This window comes from Pan troglodytes, chromosome 1, assembly GCF_028858775.2.
Source record: "Pan troglodytes isolate AG18354 chromosome 1, NHGRI_mPanTro3-v2.0_pri, whole genome shotgun sequence".
Classification (NCBI taxonomy): Eukaryota; Metazoa; Chordata; class Mammalia; order Primates; family Hominidae; genus Pan; species Pan troglodytes.
The window spans coordinates 174,323,352-174,336,934 of NC_072398.2; the positions used below are offsets into that span (position 1 = coordinate 174,323,352).

At 37.6% G+C, this 13,583-nt stretch overlaps 1 protein-coding gene across 6 annotated transcripts in view; it reads right to left on the minus strand.

Moving 5' to 3' along the window:
• The window catches only part of PRKAA2 (protein kinase AMP-activated catalytic subunit alpha 2), a 70,038-nt gene that overhangs the window by 56,244 nt on the left and 211 nt on the right, over positions 1-13,583 (minus strand). For 2 of the 6 annotated variants that reach the window (XM_016919269.4, XM_054683428.1), the window contains one exon: positions 4,032-4,124. The exons of 3 other annotated variants lie outside the window; for them this stretch is intronic. The gene's annotated coding sequence lies outside the window, so the exon portion shown is untranslated. Of the gene's footprint in view, positions 1-4,031; positions 4,125-13,104; positions 13,441-13,583 lie in introns of those variants that run through there. One more of the 6 variants, XM_063801562.1, reaches the window with a different exon arrangement.

A 13,583-nucleotide genomic window follows, 5' to 3' on the forward strand; every position in this document is an offset into this window, starting at 1 on the left:
TGTAATCCAAGCACTTTGGGAGGCCCAGGCGAGAGGATCACTTGAAGCCAGGAGTTTCAGACCAGCCCTGGCAACACAGGAAGACCCCATCTCTACAAAAAAAAAAAAATTAAAAATTAGCCAGGCATGGTGGCACTCGTCTGTATTCCCAGCCACTCAGGAAGAGAAGGCAGGAGTGGGTGTGATGGAGCATACCTGGAGTCCCAGCTACTGCGGAGGCTGAGGTACAAGAATTGCTTGAGCCCGGGAGGCAGAGGTTGCAGTGAGCCAAGATCATGCCATTGCACTCCAGCCTGGGGGACAGAGGAACACTCTGCCTCCAAAAAAGAAAAAAAAAAGGAGGCAGGAGGATCACGGAGGATCACTTGAGCCCAGGAGTTCGAGATTACAGTGAGCTATGATTGTGCCACTATACTCCAGCCTGGGCGACAGAGTGAGACCCAGACTCAAAACAAAACAAAACAAACAAACAAACAAAAAATGGCGGGGGGGGGGGAGAAAAAACAACAACAACATTTACCACTATAAATTCTTCAACACTATTGGAGAATGTATTAGCATTCAGTAGACTCTTTAACACCGTTGGAGAATGTATTAGCATTCAGTAGACTCTGCCAGCAACACTTATCCCAAAGCATCATAAACCATGCCCTCTCTTAATGTCTTTCCAACTCTGGTCCTTATGTGTCTATTTTCTTTTTGTCTCTCTTATTCCACATGCTTCATCTCCTTCTTACTCGTCCCCCTTTATTTTCCTGTCTTCAGACAACTCCCCTTCCATTCTCATTAACCACCTCTGAATGTTTTCTTGTTGACTACATAATTTTACATTCCATAAAATTTCTTTTTAAAGTAGAGTTGTGGAATGATCTAGAATTCTCTCCAAAACAAAATAAGAAACATGATCTGTGTTTTTTTCTCTAGAGCCCTCAGGTTTCATTTTAATGGCTACCCCAGATATTACAACATGCATCCTTAACTTCAGTCTAATAAAAATTTGTGTTTTTACATTTCCCAAACAAAGCAAGGACTTTAGAACACTATAACTCTACTTTTTCTCATATCTTTTCTGTTCTTGCATTTCATTCCTACATATATTTTCGATCTCGCAAGATATTATTTTGTATAGTCAGTATCTATTTAGTTACCCACATACTTAGACTTTCCAATGCTCTTCATTTCTTTTTGCATTTCTTCCTTCCACCTGGGGTCACTTTCTTTCCTCCTGAAAAATTGCCTTTGGTGTTCCCTTTATTATATGTCTTCTGTTGACAAATTGTCTCAATTTATGTTTGCATAAAAATGCATTTTGCCTTCCTTCCTTCTTTCATTCATTCATTTATTTTGAGACGGAGTCTTGCTCTGTCACCCAGGCTGGAGTTTTATTTATTTATTTATTTATTTATTTTGAGATGGAGTCTCGCTCTGTCACCCAGGCTGGAGTGCAGTGGCACGATCTCGGCTCACTGCAACCTCTGCCTCCCCAGTTCAAGCAATTCTCCTGCCTCAGCCTCCCGAGTAGCTGGGATTACAGATGTATGCTACCACACCTGGCCAATTTTTGTATTTTCAGTAAAGATGGGGTTTCACCATGTTGGCCAGGCTGGTCTCAAACTCCTGACCTCAGGTGATCCCCGCCTTGGCCTCCCAAAGTGCTGGGATTACAGGCATGAGCCACCACACCCAGCTTACCTTTATTTTTGAAGAACATTTTTGCTGGGCATAAAATTATACGCTGGCAGTTTGTTTCTTTTACCTCTTTGAAGGTAAAAAAAAAAATTCCATTCCATTTTTTCCTTGTTTTCACTGTTTTAGTTGGGGAGTCAATTTATTACTGTCTCTTTGAAGATAATACACTTCTTTTTTTTACCCCACCCCCTGGCTGCTTTTAAGATATTCTCAACATTTTTTTCCCATTTCTGCAAGGATAAATTCAGTCTACACCAGCATAAGGGAGGCTCAAGAAAAGGGAATTGGTTTAGACCAGTTGCACAATGATATCTCTAGGAATGGTTTTCTTATATTTATTCTGCTTGGGGCTTCTGAATCTGTGGCTTGAGGCATTTAATCAGTTTTAGAATACTTTCTGCCATTATCTCTTCAAATGCTGCCTCTGCCCCATTCCCTTTGTCCTCTTCTTCTGGAATTATGTATTACCTGCTGTGTATGACCATCAGTGGTCTTGGATTCAAGATGACATTCATACCCCAGGATACAAAAGGTGGTAATGTTACATCAGTTTTACTTAGCTTTTTATGAGAACTTAGGACAGAAACACAGAACGTCAGGATGGCATAACCAAAAACATCTTCATCAGAAGTCCTTAAAATATTCAGTTGCTACTTCCGTGCCTCCTCATCACACAGGGGTACATGAAGTTGGGAAGCCTGTATCAGTGGATACAGTACACTCCAGCATATACAAGCCTCAAACAAGAAATACTTCATATAATAAGCCCATTCTTGCAACTTCTAAGCCTCCCATCAGGAAGTGCTTGAGTTTGAAGAGACACCTTAAAGGGAAACTGGACGTCTGTTTCCCTATAAGTTTTATGCTGGTAGAAATGGTGAATAATGTAGTCTCTTGGGAGTATAACATGTCCATTCGTAGTCCTCCCAGTCCAAATGCAGTTACCCAATCACAGGCTATTTTTACAATAAATATTGTTGTTGGCAATAGAACTGATAAATCACATTTATCTTAGTCTATGTCCAGAGAAACTGTATTAAAAGAAGGTAAACCTGGGGTTACCGTTTTACAGAAAAAAAAAAATGGAGGCTTGCAATTAACTTTTTCTATATAGCTTCCAATAATACATGTATTAGACTTTTCACTGTGTTCTCATATGTGTCTTATACTTTCTTTTCATCCTTTTGTCTGTCTTTCAGTCTGGATATTTTCTTCTGACCCATCATCTAATTCACTAATCCTCTCTTCAATGGAATCTAATCTGCTATTAATCATCTAAAAGATAATTCAATTATTGTATTTTTTCAGTCCTAGAATTTCCTTTATTTTTATAGATTCCAGTCCTCTGCTAATATTCTCCACTTTAAACAAAAGTATCAGTTATTTAAAATTCTGTGTTTGATATCTTTACTATCTGCATCCCCTACAAACCTGTTTCTATTATCTTCACCCTGTCTCTTAGAATGCTGAACTTTGTGTATGAAAACCTGTAGAGGCTCTGACAGTTTTATCTTCCCCCAGAGAAGAAAGGTAAGAGGCAGATCAATCTGAGATTAAGCTTATTCTAAGCAGGATATCCGTCTTCAGAGGGTTGCAGCCAAAAACCCAACTGTTTATCAGACTCTCCTTGATAAACTGCGAACTCCAACTGTTGCCTCACAAGACTCAAACTCTGCCTAGTTCTTCTGCCTTTTAGCCACTTCACATAGTCTGGATATTTGTCCTATCCAAATCTCACACTGAAATTTAATCTCCAATGTTGGAGATGGGGCCTAATGGGAGATGTTTGGGTCATAGGAGAAGATCCCTCATGAGCAGATGAACACTGGTAAAAAACATTTTGCTTAAAATCCCGTATGACTAAACACAGCAAATACTTTATATTGATTGTATTATTCCATTAATTAAGACTGGAAAAACTGGAATCAATTATGGAATACCATATAGTTCCAACTTATACTCAAACACATTAAAAAAAAAAAAAAAAGAGCTGGGCATGGTGGCTCATGTCTGTAATCTCAGCATTCTGGGAGGCCAATGTAAGTGGATCACTTGAGCCCAGGAGTTTGAGACTACCTGAACAATACAGTGAGACCCTGTCTCTACAAAAAAAAAAAAAAATATATATATATATACACATATATATATACATATATATACATATATATACATATATATAAATACATATATTGTGAGAAACAGTAAAATGATTTTTTAAAAAAGAAAATGAAAATAACTTATACTTATCATATTGCCCAAGTAAAACAAGCATTTAGAAAAAAAAAGTATGGTATATTTAAAAATGTTAGATCTATTGTTTTATGACAGTCAGTTTAACTTACCTTATAATTCATTTATAATTTAGAAACTGAGATGTTGAATAAGAACACACTGTTCTTGTTTTAATAGTATATATAATCTGAAGAAAAATGATTCTGAAAAAACAAAGTATATTAATAACATACTAACATTCAGAGTAAGAGACACATAGCAAGATTTTATAAATTATCTTTAATCATATAAAAGGCTGTTTAAAAAGATCTAATGGCAGATTAAAAAGAGAATTATGAATATTTTAAAAACAAAGGTACCACCCAAAGAAATACATAAAATTTATCAGAGGCAAACACTGCCAAACATAAGACACCACTTAAGCAAGAATACTGTTCCCTTGAAGGGGTGAAGAAGGCTTCTATTATTAGCAGAGATAACTGCCTGAAATTCTTTCCTTAATAACACCATACTAAAAATAAAAAGGTTCATCATATTTCAAAATAAACACATTGCTTTTCATACGCATTTCAATCACTTCAATAACAGATAAAAATAAAAGCCTGATTGAAGGTTTACATTTCTATTTGTAGTTGATAAATACACTAGGTAGATTTGCTCTCATTTTTATAACATATTTAACGCTTTAAGGGTCTTGTGCCAGCCACTTACTCATTATCTCTTAAAGGATTTGAGATTAGATCTTCCTGCTAGGTCAAATTAAATTATCTGCTTGGCTTCAAAAATTATTAATACTTCCTCTACAAAATATTTTCCCTATCGTTTAAGAAACCACAGGAATCTCAGAAGAATAAATGGGGTGGTATTATTATTACAAGGCAGTACCAAATGCTTTCAAGAAAGCTAACATGGACCACAAGGTAAGTGGACATTTTGGGATGTTTTTACAAAAAGAAGCAAGATAAAGCATGGTTGTGTCAGCATGAAAAAGGGAGAAAGCTCATGGAACTGAGGTAATTACCTCAATATATGACCAAACTACAAAATCCTTTCTAATTTATATGGATATGTTAAGATAAAGTTTGGTGGAAAAGCATTTTTAGCTCAGAGTGTATTATCTGTACTGAAAATATATGTATAGCCTCATTTTGGTTCTACTACAAGTGGACCATGACTTTAAAATGACCCATTCATACTAAATGCCATCTGCTGCCCACACTTTCCCCCTTCCCAGCTTATGCCTCTTTCCTCCAAGAGTTTCTATGATGGATACCATGGGATCTGGAATACATACATATATATATATGTATGTATACAAAATATATATAATGTGTTTGTGCCTTCCAAGTGATGTACAGAAGACGGTGAAAAGTGAGCAGCTTCTAGAGAATTACAGGTTTCTGAACACATTCATTTGCAGAAAGAAGACCAGAGTAAAACAAGACAGGAGGTAGTGAATTCTTCCCTCTCTCTCATCAATAAATTTCTGGTCTCAGAACCAGATCACAGATTATTCTCATAGTTCAGCTAATTGTGGGTTTAAGTACATAATGGTGTCTACATACACAAAAGTACATAAGTACTTCTGAGTGCTTTTTCATCTATGTACATTTTCTCCTGTACTTCTCACAACACTAGAAGAAAACATATGGTATTATTCCCATTTTTACAGATTGAGTTTGACCACATAGCTGGTTTATGACAAAACAAAGGTTCCACACCAGGTCTTCTAAGTTCAACATACTACAGAGAGTATTTATACTACATCATGCTGCCTTTGTGGACATACTCTGAAATTAGCTACCATTTATAACATTGTTTCCTATTTAAAATACCCTTTGAAAGTCAATCAACTGGCTACACCAAATGAACAAAATCCATTCAGATATTAAGGACACAATTCAAAAATCATATAAATTATATATATATTATATATATCTATATATATCAGCAAGAGAAACCTAAATAGCATGTATTTACCTAATTGTTTGCGAGAATAATTCAACTGATTTTAATTCAATCACTAATCTAGTATTTGAGAAGAAACATAATTTCATTATTTGGAACCAATATTTAACACTTGTTTAGAATTTGCATAATTTCAAAAGTAAAATCAATTTACTGTGAATGTGTGTACATTCACTTTTATTTCACTATTACTTCCATTTCATTCTTATTTTATTCATCTTCCATATTTGGGAAAAAGCAAATTACATGACTTATACAGGATATCGTTTTTAATATAAACATTAATAAGTATCATAAAGCACAGATAAAGTAGTCATTAAGAGCTTTCTTCAACCTAGGCAACCATAAAATAGGGGCAGATTACTACAGCTCTATCTCAATGTTGGTGTGAGAACTGAAGGCATTTCAATGGAAAGTAAGTACTTTCTAACACAGGGTGCAGAATTTACCTACAATTGCCATGCATCTCACCATCTCCACAAGTGTCATCTATCTGTATAGCATTTTATCTTTTCCAAAGCCATTTTATATACCTCAACTCATTTGATCTTCATAATTATTCCAGAAGGTAGGCAGGACAAGTATGATCATTGCCATATTACGAAGGAGGAAACAAAGGCTCAGCGTCTAATGGTTTTTCCCAAAGGTGAGACAACTAGTAGTAGAAATGGAATTAATTCCAGAGCTAATACCTTCTTATAACAATGTTTTCTTCTAGAACATCAAATCATTTGTACAAGTTCTCTTTAGTCTGGTTACTAAAGGTTACTGGCGATCACTAGTCAAGATTACCTTTATAGCCTGTAATCCCACCACTTTGGGAGGCCGAGGCAGGTGGATCACGAGGTCAAGAGATCAAGACCATCCTGGCTAACACGGTGAAACCCCGTCTCTACCAAAAATACAGAAAATTAGCCGGGCGAGGCCGGGCGCAATGGCTCACGCCTTTACTCCCAGCACTTTGGGAAGGTGAGGCGGGCGTATCACGAAGTCAGGAGATCGAGACCATCCTGGCCAACATGGTGAAACGCCATCTCTACTAAAATACAAAAAATTAGCAGGGTGTGGTGGTGTATGCCTGTAGTCCCAGCCAGTCGGGAGGCCGAGGCAGTGGAATCGCTTGAACCCAGGAGGCAGAGGTTGCAGTGAACCGAGATCGTGCCACTGCGCTCCAGACTGGCGACAGAGCAAGATTCTGTCTCCAAAAAAAAAAAAAAAAATAGCCGGGCGTGGTGGCAGGCGCCTGTAGTCTCAGCTACTCGGGAGGCTGAGGCAAGAGAATGGCGTGAACCCAGGAGGCAGAGCTTGCAGTGAGCTGAGATAGCACCACTGCACTCCAGCCTGGGTGACAGAGCCAGACTAGTCTCAAAAAAAAAAAAAAGATTACTTTTATATCAGTAAACACACTGAAATCACTAGTATTTCTAAGAAACATGGGTTAAAACTGGTAGAATTCAGCACATTTTATAATAAGAAATGAAAGATTGAGGCATCCAAGTAAATGTTGGAAAAGTAAAAATATAAATTTTAATCATCTATATATGGCATTTCAAAAAACATTATTTATCTCTAAATATGGACTGAAAGACATTTAAATCTTATTTTCTCAATTCTGATAAATATGAGCAGACATAGAAAATTATATCCTTGTAGGTTTGAAACTCAGAACATACTAGGCATTTTGACTTTACAGTCCATAGAGCAGAGACTTTGCAGTCTGAGAACCCTGAATTTGATTGCTAGCTCTACCACTTAATAGCACTGGAACTTTGGACAAGTTACTTAAAGTATCTGATTCTCAATTTCTTCATTTGTTAAATGGAGATAATACCAAACTTAGAGGATTACTCTGGGAATAAAAAAAATCAAGTGCACATATCATACAGTAATTAGAATATAGTAACAACTTAATCAAATTGTACCTTTTATCACTGAAGTGTTGCAAATATGTTTCCTTTTCCCCTGTTCTACATTACGTCTACGTTTCAGATTCAGGAACTCAAATTTTCATTAACCAGGATGAATAATTAAATATACCCATTTTTTTGGAGTTAAATCTTTTAAAAATCGGTTTAATGATAGCATTGTAAAGGACCTCACAGATTCGCTACTCCAGTGTTATCCTTTAGGAGGGGAAGAAAACAAGGCCCAGGGAGTTAAATTGTTCAGGGCTTCCACACTAGCACACAAGTCAAAAATCCTAGCAAGGGACCAAAATACCACAGACATAACTTTTAGCTCCATCAATTGATGGGACAGTTGTGCGAAATTTGATTTATCATTTAGGACTTGATATTTACATTTCAAAATAAGGTAACACTTTTTGTTTGTTTGTTTGTCTTAAGTTTTGGTTTATCCTTCCTGTTATCTCAAAAACAAGTGGGGAATTAGTAAAATATTTACTTAATTTCTTGAAAGCAGTCTGTAGGCCAGTCATGTAACTATTTGAAAAATGGAAAGGGTAACTTCTTCGTGAGACTTTGCCGACAAGAAAGAACCTAAGTATCCCTTGGTGTACAATTCCAATGAAGAATATTTATTTCATAAACCACATATGGGTAAACATATTTCTGGAGTAAAATGTTGAAAAAAATTTGTTTAAATCATAAACCACATATATACTACTACTCATCTTGAAAATGCAGGCTTCTTTTTAAATAAATAATTAGCACTATAATTTTTTTCTTCAACCAGTCTTTATATAACACAAACCACAGGACTATTCTTCTAGAATTTCTATCACCTTTAGAGAAGTTAGATAAGAAATGAACAAGTCCAATTACAAGAACTCTCTAACAGTTTTACCCTACCCAGAGTGAGAACCTAAACAGTCAATATAGAGAAAAATTTTAAATAGATAAAAAGCATTACTTTTAAACTCTGTCAGCCCATATAATCTGTTTCCAAAAACAGTCCCCCAGCAATCTGATAATACAATAGACTAATGAAGGACAAAATTTAAAACATTTTAAATAAGGCTTTATTAACAAATACAAAGATTTCCATATACTTTTAAAAAACAAATTAAAACTACTGCTATTAAAACTATTCCATTTTCAATTTTTGCTTTTTGTCCCTAACTTTGGTCCATAAATTGATATATCAACAACTGAAGTTAAAATTTCTTTATTTCTTTTTTTTTTTTTAAGACGGAGTCTCGCTCTGTCACCCAGGCTGGAGTGCAGTGGCACGATCTCGGCCCACTGCAACTTCCGCCTCCCGGGTCCAAGTGATTCTCCTGCCTCAGCTTCCCAAGTAGCTGGGATTACAGGTGCGCACCATCACAGCCGGCTAATTTTTGTATTTTTAGTAGAGACGAGGTTTCACCATGTTAGCCAGGTTGTTCTCAAACTCCTGACCTCAAGTGATCCACCTACCTCGGCCTCCCAAAGTGCCGGGATTACAGGCGTGAGCCACCGTGCCTGGCCTAAAATTTCTAAATCTATAATTAGCATAACAGTCAAAGTTGGGCATGGTGGGACACATTTGTAATCCCAACACTGTGAGGCTGAGGCAGATAGACTGCTTAAGGCCACAAGTTTGAGAACAGCCTGGTCAACATAGTCCCTAAAAAAAACTAATTAATAAACAAATAAGAAAAAGGAGAAAAGTCAAGAGAGAAAGCACATAAAATGTTCCTTACTTCTCCATTTCCATGTTTTTATAACCATTTATCTAACTATCTATCTATCTATCTTTCTATCAATCAATCAATCAATCAATCAAAGACAGGGTCTCCCTATGCTGCCCAGGCTGGTCTTGAACCCCTGGGCTCAAGGGATCCTCCTGCCTTGGTCACCCAAAGTGCTAGGATTATAGGCATGGACCACCACACCTGGCCAACCTTTTAAAATTACATCATCTCCTATTAGCTTTTTTAGTAGAAATTCATTTTGCAATGTCTAAAATCTACAACAATTAAAAATGCACCTGCATTCAACAAAAACTGCTGAGACAATTGGTTATCCACATGCAAAAAGTTAACCTTACAACCTCATCTCACACCATACATAAGAATTAACTCAAAATAGATCACATAGTTAAACATAAGGGCTAAAATAATAAAATATTTACAAGAAAACATAAAAGAAAATCTTTGAGACTTGGGCTAGGCAAAGATTTCTTGCCTACGACATCAAGAGCATAGTCCATAAAATAATTTTAAAAACTAATAAATTGGACCTCATGAAAATTCAAAACTTTTATACTTCAAAAGACACAAGAAAATGAAAAGACACAACAGACTGGAAGAAAATATTTGCAAAATATATCCATTAAAGGATCTGTATCCACAATTTACAAAGAATCCTCACAACTCAACTTATGACAAGTAACCCAATTAGAAAATGAGCAAGAGATATAAACAGACATTCCATCAGTGAAAATACATAAATGACTAGTAATTACGTGAGACAATTTTCAACATCATTAGTCCTTAGGGAAATGCAAAATTAATGCCTCAATGAGATACTATTTCGCACCCACTAGAATGGCTATAATAAATCAGGCAGACAATAACAAATGTTGGCAAAGATACTCAGAAAAGGGAACTTTCATACATCTTTGACGGGAATGTTATAAAATGGTGTGACCATTTTGGAAAAGTGTTGCAGTTTCTCAAAAAGTAAAAAATAAAACTATGATATGACCCAGCAATCCTACTTCTAGTTATTTACCCAAGGTGTATGAAAACATATGTCCACACAAAGACTTACATGTGAATATTCGTAGTGCCATTATTTATAATAGCCCAAAACTTGAAACCATGACCATCAACTGGTTTTGTATAGACAAAATGTGGCATATCCACACAATGGAATATTATTCAACTATAAAAAGGAACAAATTAATGGCACATGCTATGTCATGCATGAATCTCAAAAGCATTGTTAAAGAAGCTCGACACAAAAGATGACATATTGAACGATCACGTTTATGAAGAAGTGCCTAGAAAAAGCAAATTTATACAGGCAGAAAACAGATTAGTGATTTCCTGGGACTGAGGGTAGAAATGAGATTAACTGTGAATGGGTATAAAGAATCTTACTGTGGTGTCCTCAAATGTCCTAAAACCTATCTATAATGATGGTTGCAACATTTGGCAAAATTAGTAAAAATCATTGAATTGTACACTTAGAATGGATGAATTTCATATATAAAATATACCTAAATAAGTTGTTTTCTACAGAGTCTTGCTCTGCCACCCAAGCTGGAGTGCAGTGATGCAATCTTGGCTCACTGCAACCTCTGCCTCTCGGGTCCAAGTGATTCTCCTGCCTCAGACTCCTCAGTAGCTGGGATTACAGGCGCCTACCACCACGCCCGGCTAATTTTTGTATTTTTAGTAAAGACGGGGTTTCACCATGTTGGCCAGGCTGGTCTCAAACTCCTGACCTCAATTGAACCGCCTGCCTCAGCCTCCCAAAGTGCTGGGATTACAGGTGTGAGCCACAGTGCCCAACCATAAAGCCGTTTTCTAAAAAAAAAAAAAACATGACTTTTTGTTTCGCTTGTCCCTTGAAGAATTATATGAGTAACAATTGTACTAATCCTAATCTTGGATAGGAAACCATGGTATCACTTTTGAGAGGATCTAACACAGTGTTAGGAAAACTCCTTCAACTGGTTGTTCATTGGACAGAGGTTCTCCAGGAAAAGAATTTCTCATAAATCAAAGTTCTTTCTGTTTATATTTTAAGAAGCCAGTGCCTGGAAACAATTCAAAAGTACATACAAGAGATTTAAGTTGTCTTTGGCAATGGACTGATTGATCTGATGAGTATTCTACTCTACATTCAGATTACAGTATATGAACTTAAAAAGACAAGCAAAAACTTTTAACACAATATGAAAGGACATAGGGTTAAGTTATATAACTTTGAGTGTACATGTCCAAATGTCAAAGGCGCTGTTTGCTTGAGCAACTGTATAATGTTGTAACACAATAGTCCTTAGTAATAATACTAAATGACAAGTAACATTACAGGCATTAATCCAATCCCTGGATTGTCCTGTATTCATCTTAAATACATTCTAACTATCCACTTTACTTATAAGGTCTTTCAAAAATAACCCAGGACTTTATAACCCTCACAGGACAGCAAAGAATTTTACAAACTTTTTAGGTCTTTGCAAAAATACCACCTTGTCTGACCACCTTATTGAAAACTGCCAACCTCACAAAACTCTCTATCTTCCCTTCCCTGATTCGTTTTTCTCAATAAAATTAAACATACCTTTTACATATATATTCTGATTACTGTCTGCCTTCTCCTACTAGAAAGCTAAACAAAAAGATCTGTTTTTTCCTTGCTGTATCCTCATTGCCTAGAACAGTGCCTACCACGTTGCAGGTGCTCAGCGTTTTTTGAACAAATGAATGAGTATTAAATACGTGCAAGAAAACAGGAGCTGATTCTTACCACAGGAATGAAAAATGAGTCTCTTCTACTCATTCAACAGCCTTGACTTGGGGTTAAAATATGAATTTTACAAGGAAATAGAGACCTCAGAATAAAATTTCCAGACTGCCTACCCAGCATTTCTTCAGCAAAGAGAAAAAAAAAAAGGTCAATATTTCACTTATAATTCTGGACTTGCAACAAAGTATTTTTAATAAACAACTGTCTCTATTCTGGAGAGAAGGCAGGTTAATTAAATCCCATGTGACTAATTAACAAAAAAGAAAACAAATGAAAGTTCCATACTTACCTATTCTTACTAGTTACTTAACTCGAATAAAGTATAACATTTCAAAAGCAGCCTGTTTTTCTACATCCAAAAGGGGATCCTATCTCCATGAAGACAGACCTTAGCAGAATATGCCTTAGCAGTCCTGATCTCCTCAGCCTCAAATCCTCCAAACACCAAGGAAACTTTTTCTCTCCCTTACCCTAGAAGTCTTCCCATAGCCATTTTACAAACACAAACACCTTCAGACCTCTCTGTTTTAATTAACCTCTGACCCAATCCAGCTGCATTCCAGCGTTAAACAACACCCCAGGAAGAAAGACTCACAACCTCTGGCCCCTGGAGCATCCCCCAAACAGTCACCCCCAACAACCGAGAGTCCTGGAACGTGAAGGAATCTGGGGATGGCAGGGACCTCCCAGCAAGACCAGAATTGGAGGACATCTTAGACTTCACTCTGGTACTGCCCATTTCTGTGTGACCTTGGGCTTGTTACTACATCTCTAGGGGTCCTAGTTTTCTCACCTTTAGGGTGAGGACAACATGTTGACCAAGTCACTGTAAGGATTCAATGAGATTCCATGTAAAGCACCTAACAGGGCACCCGGCACGAAACGGCGCCTCAGTCCTCAGTAGCGTGGATGATCCCCGCCCTAAGCCTACAGGCTCAGAGCTGGAAGGCGCCTCGCAGAACGAGTCCAGTTCTCCCGATTTTGCAGAGGAGGGCACTGAGGTCCAGAGAACACAGAAGTGCCTTGCTCCGACCTCCAGAAAGGCAGATGGGCGCGGGACCTGGAACCCAGGACGCCCATCCTCAGCTCACACCCCCGCCCTCTTCCCTGGACCCTGCGGGGCCCGGGCGCCGGTGCCAGGCGAGGCGGTGCGCGCCACCCTCCCGGGGCCCCAGCTCCGCGCGACCCGGGACCGCTCCACCTGCCGCCGAGCCCCGCGCTCGCCTGAGGCCCGGGGCTCCCGCCTCTCCCCCCGGCCTCCCGCAAGTCAGG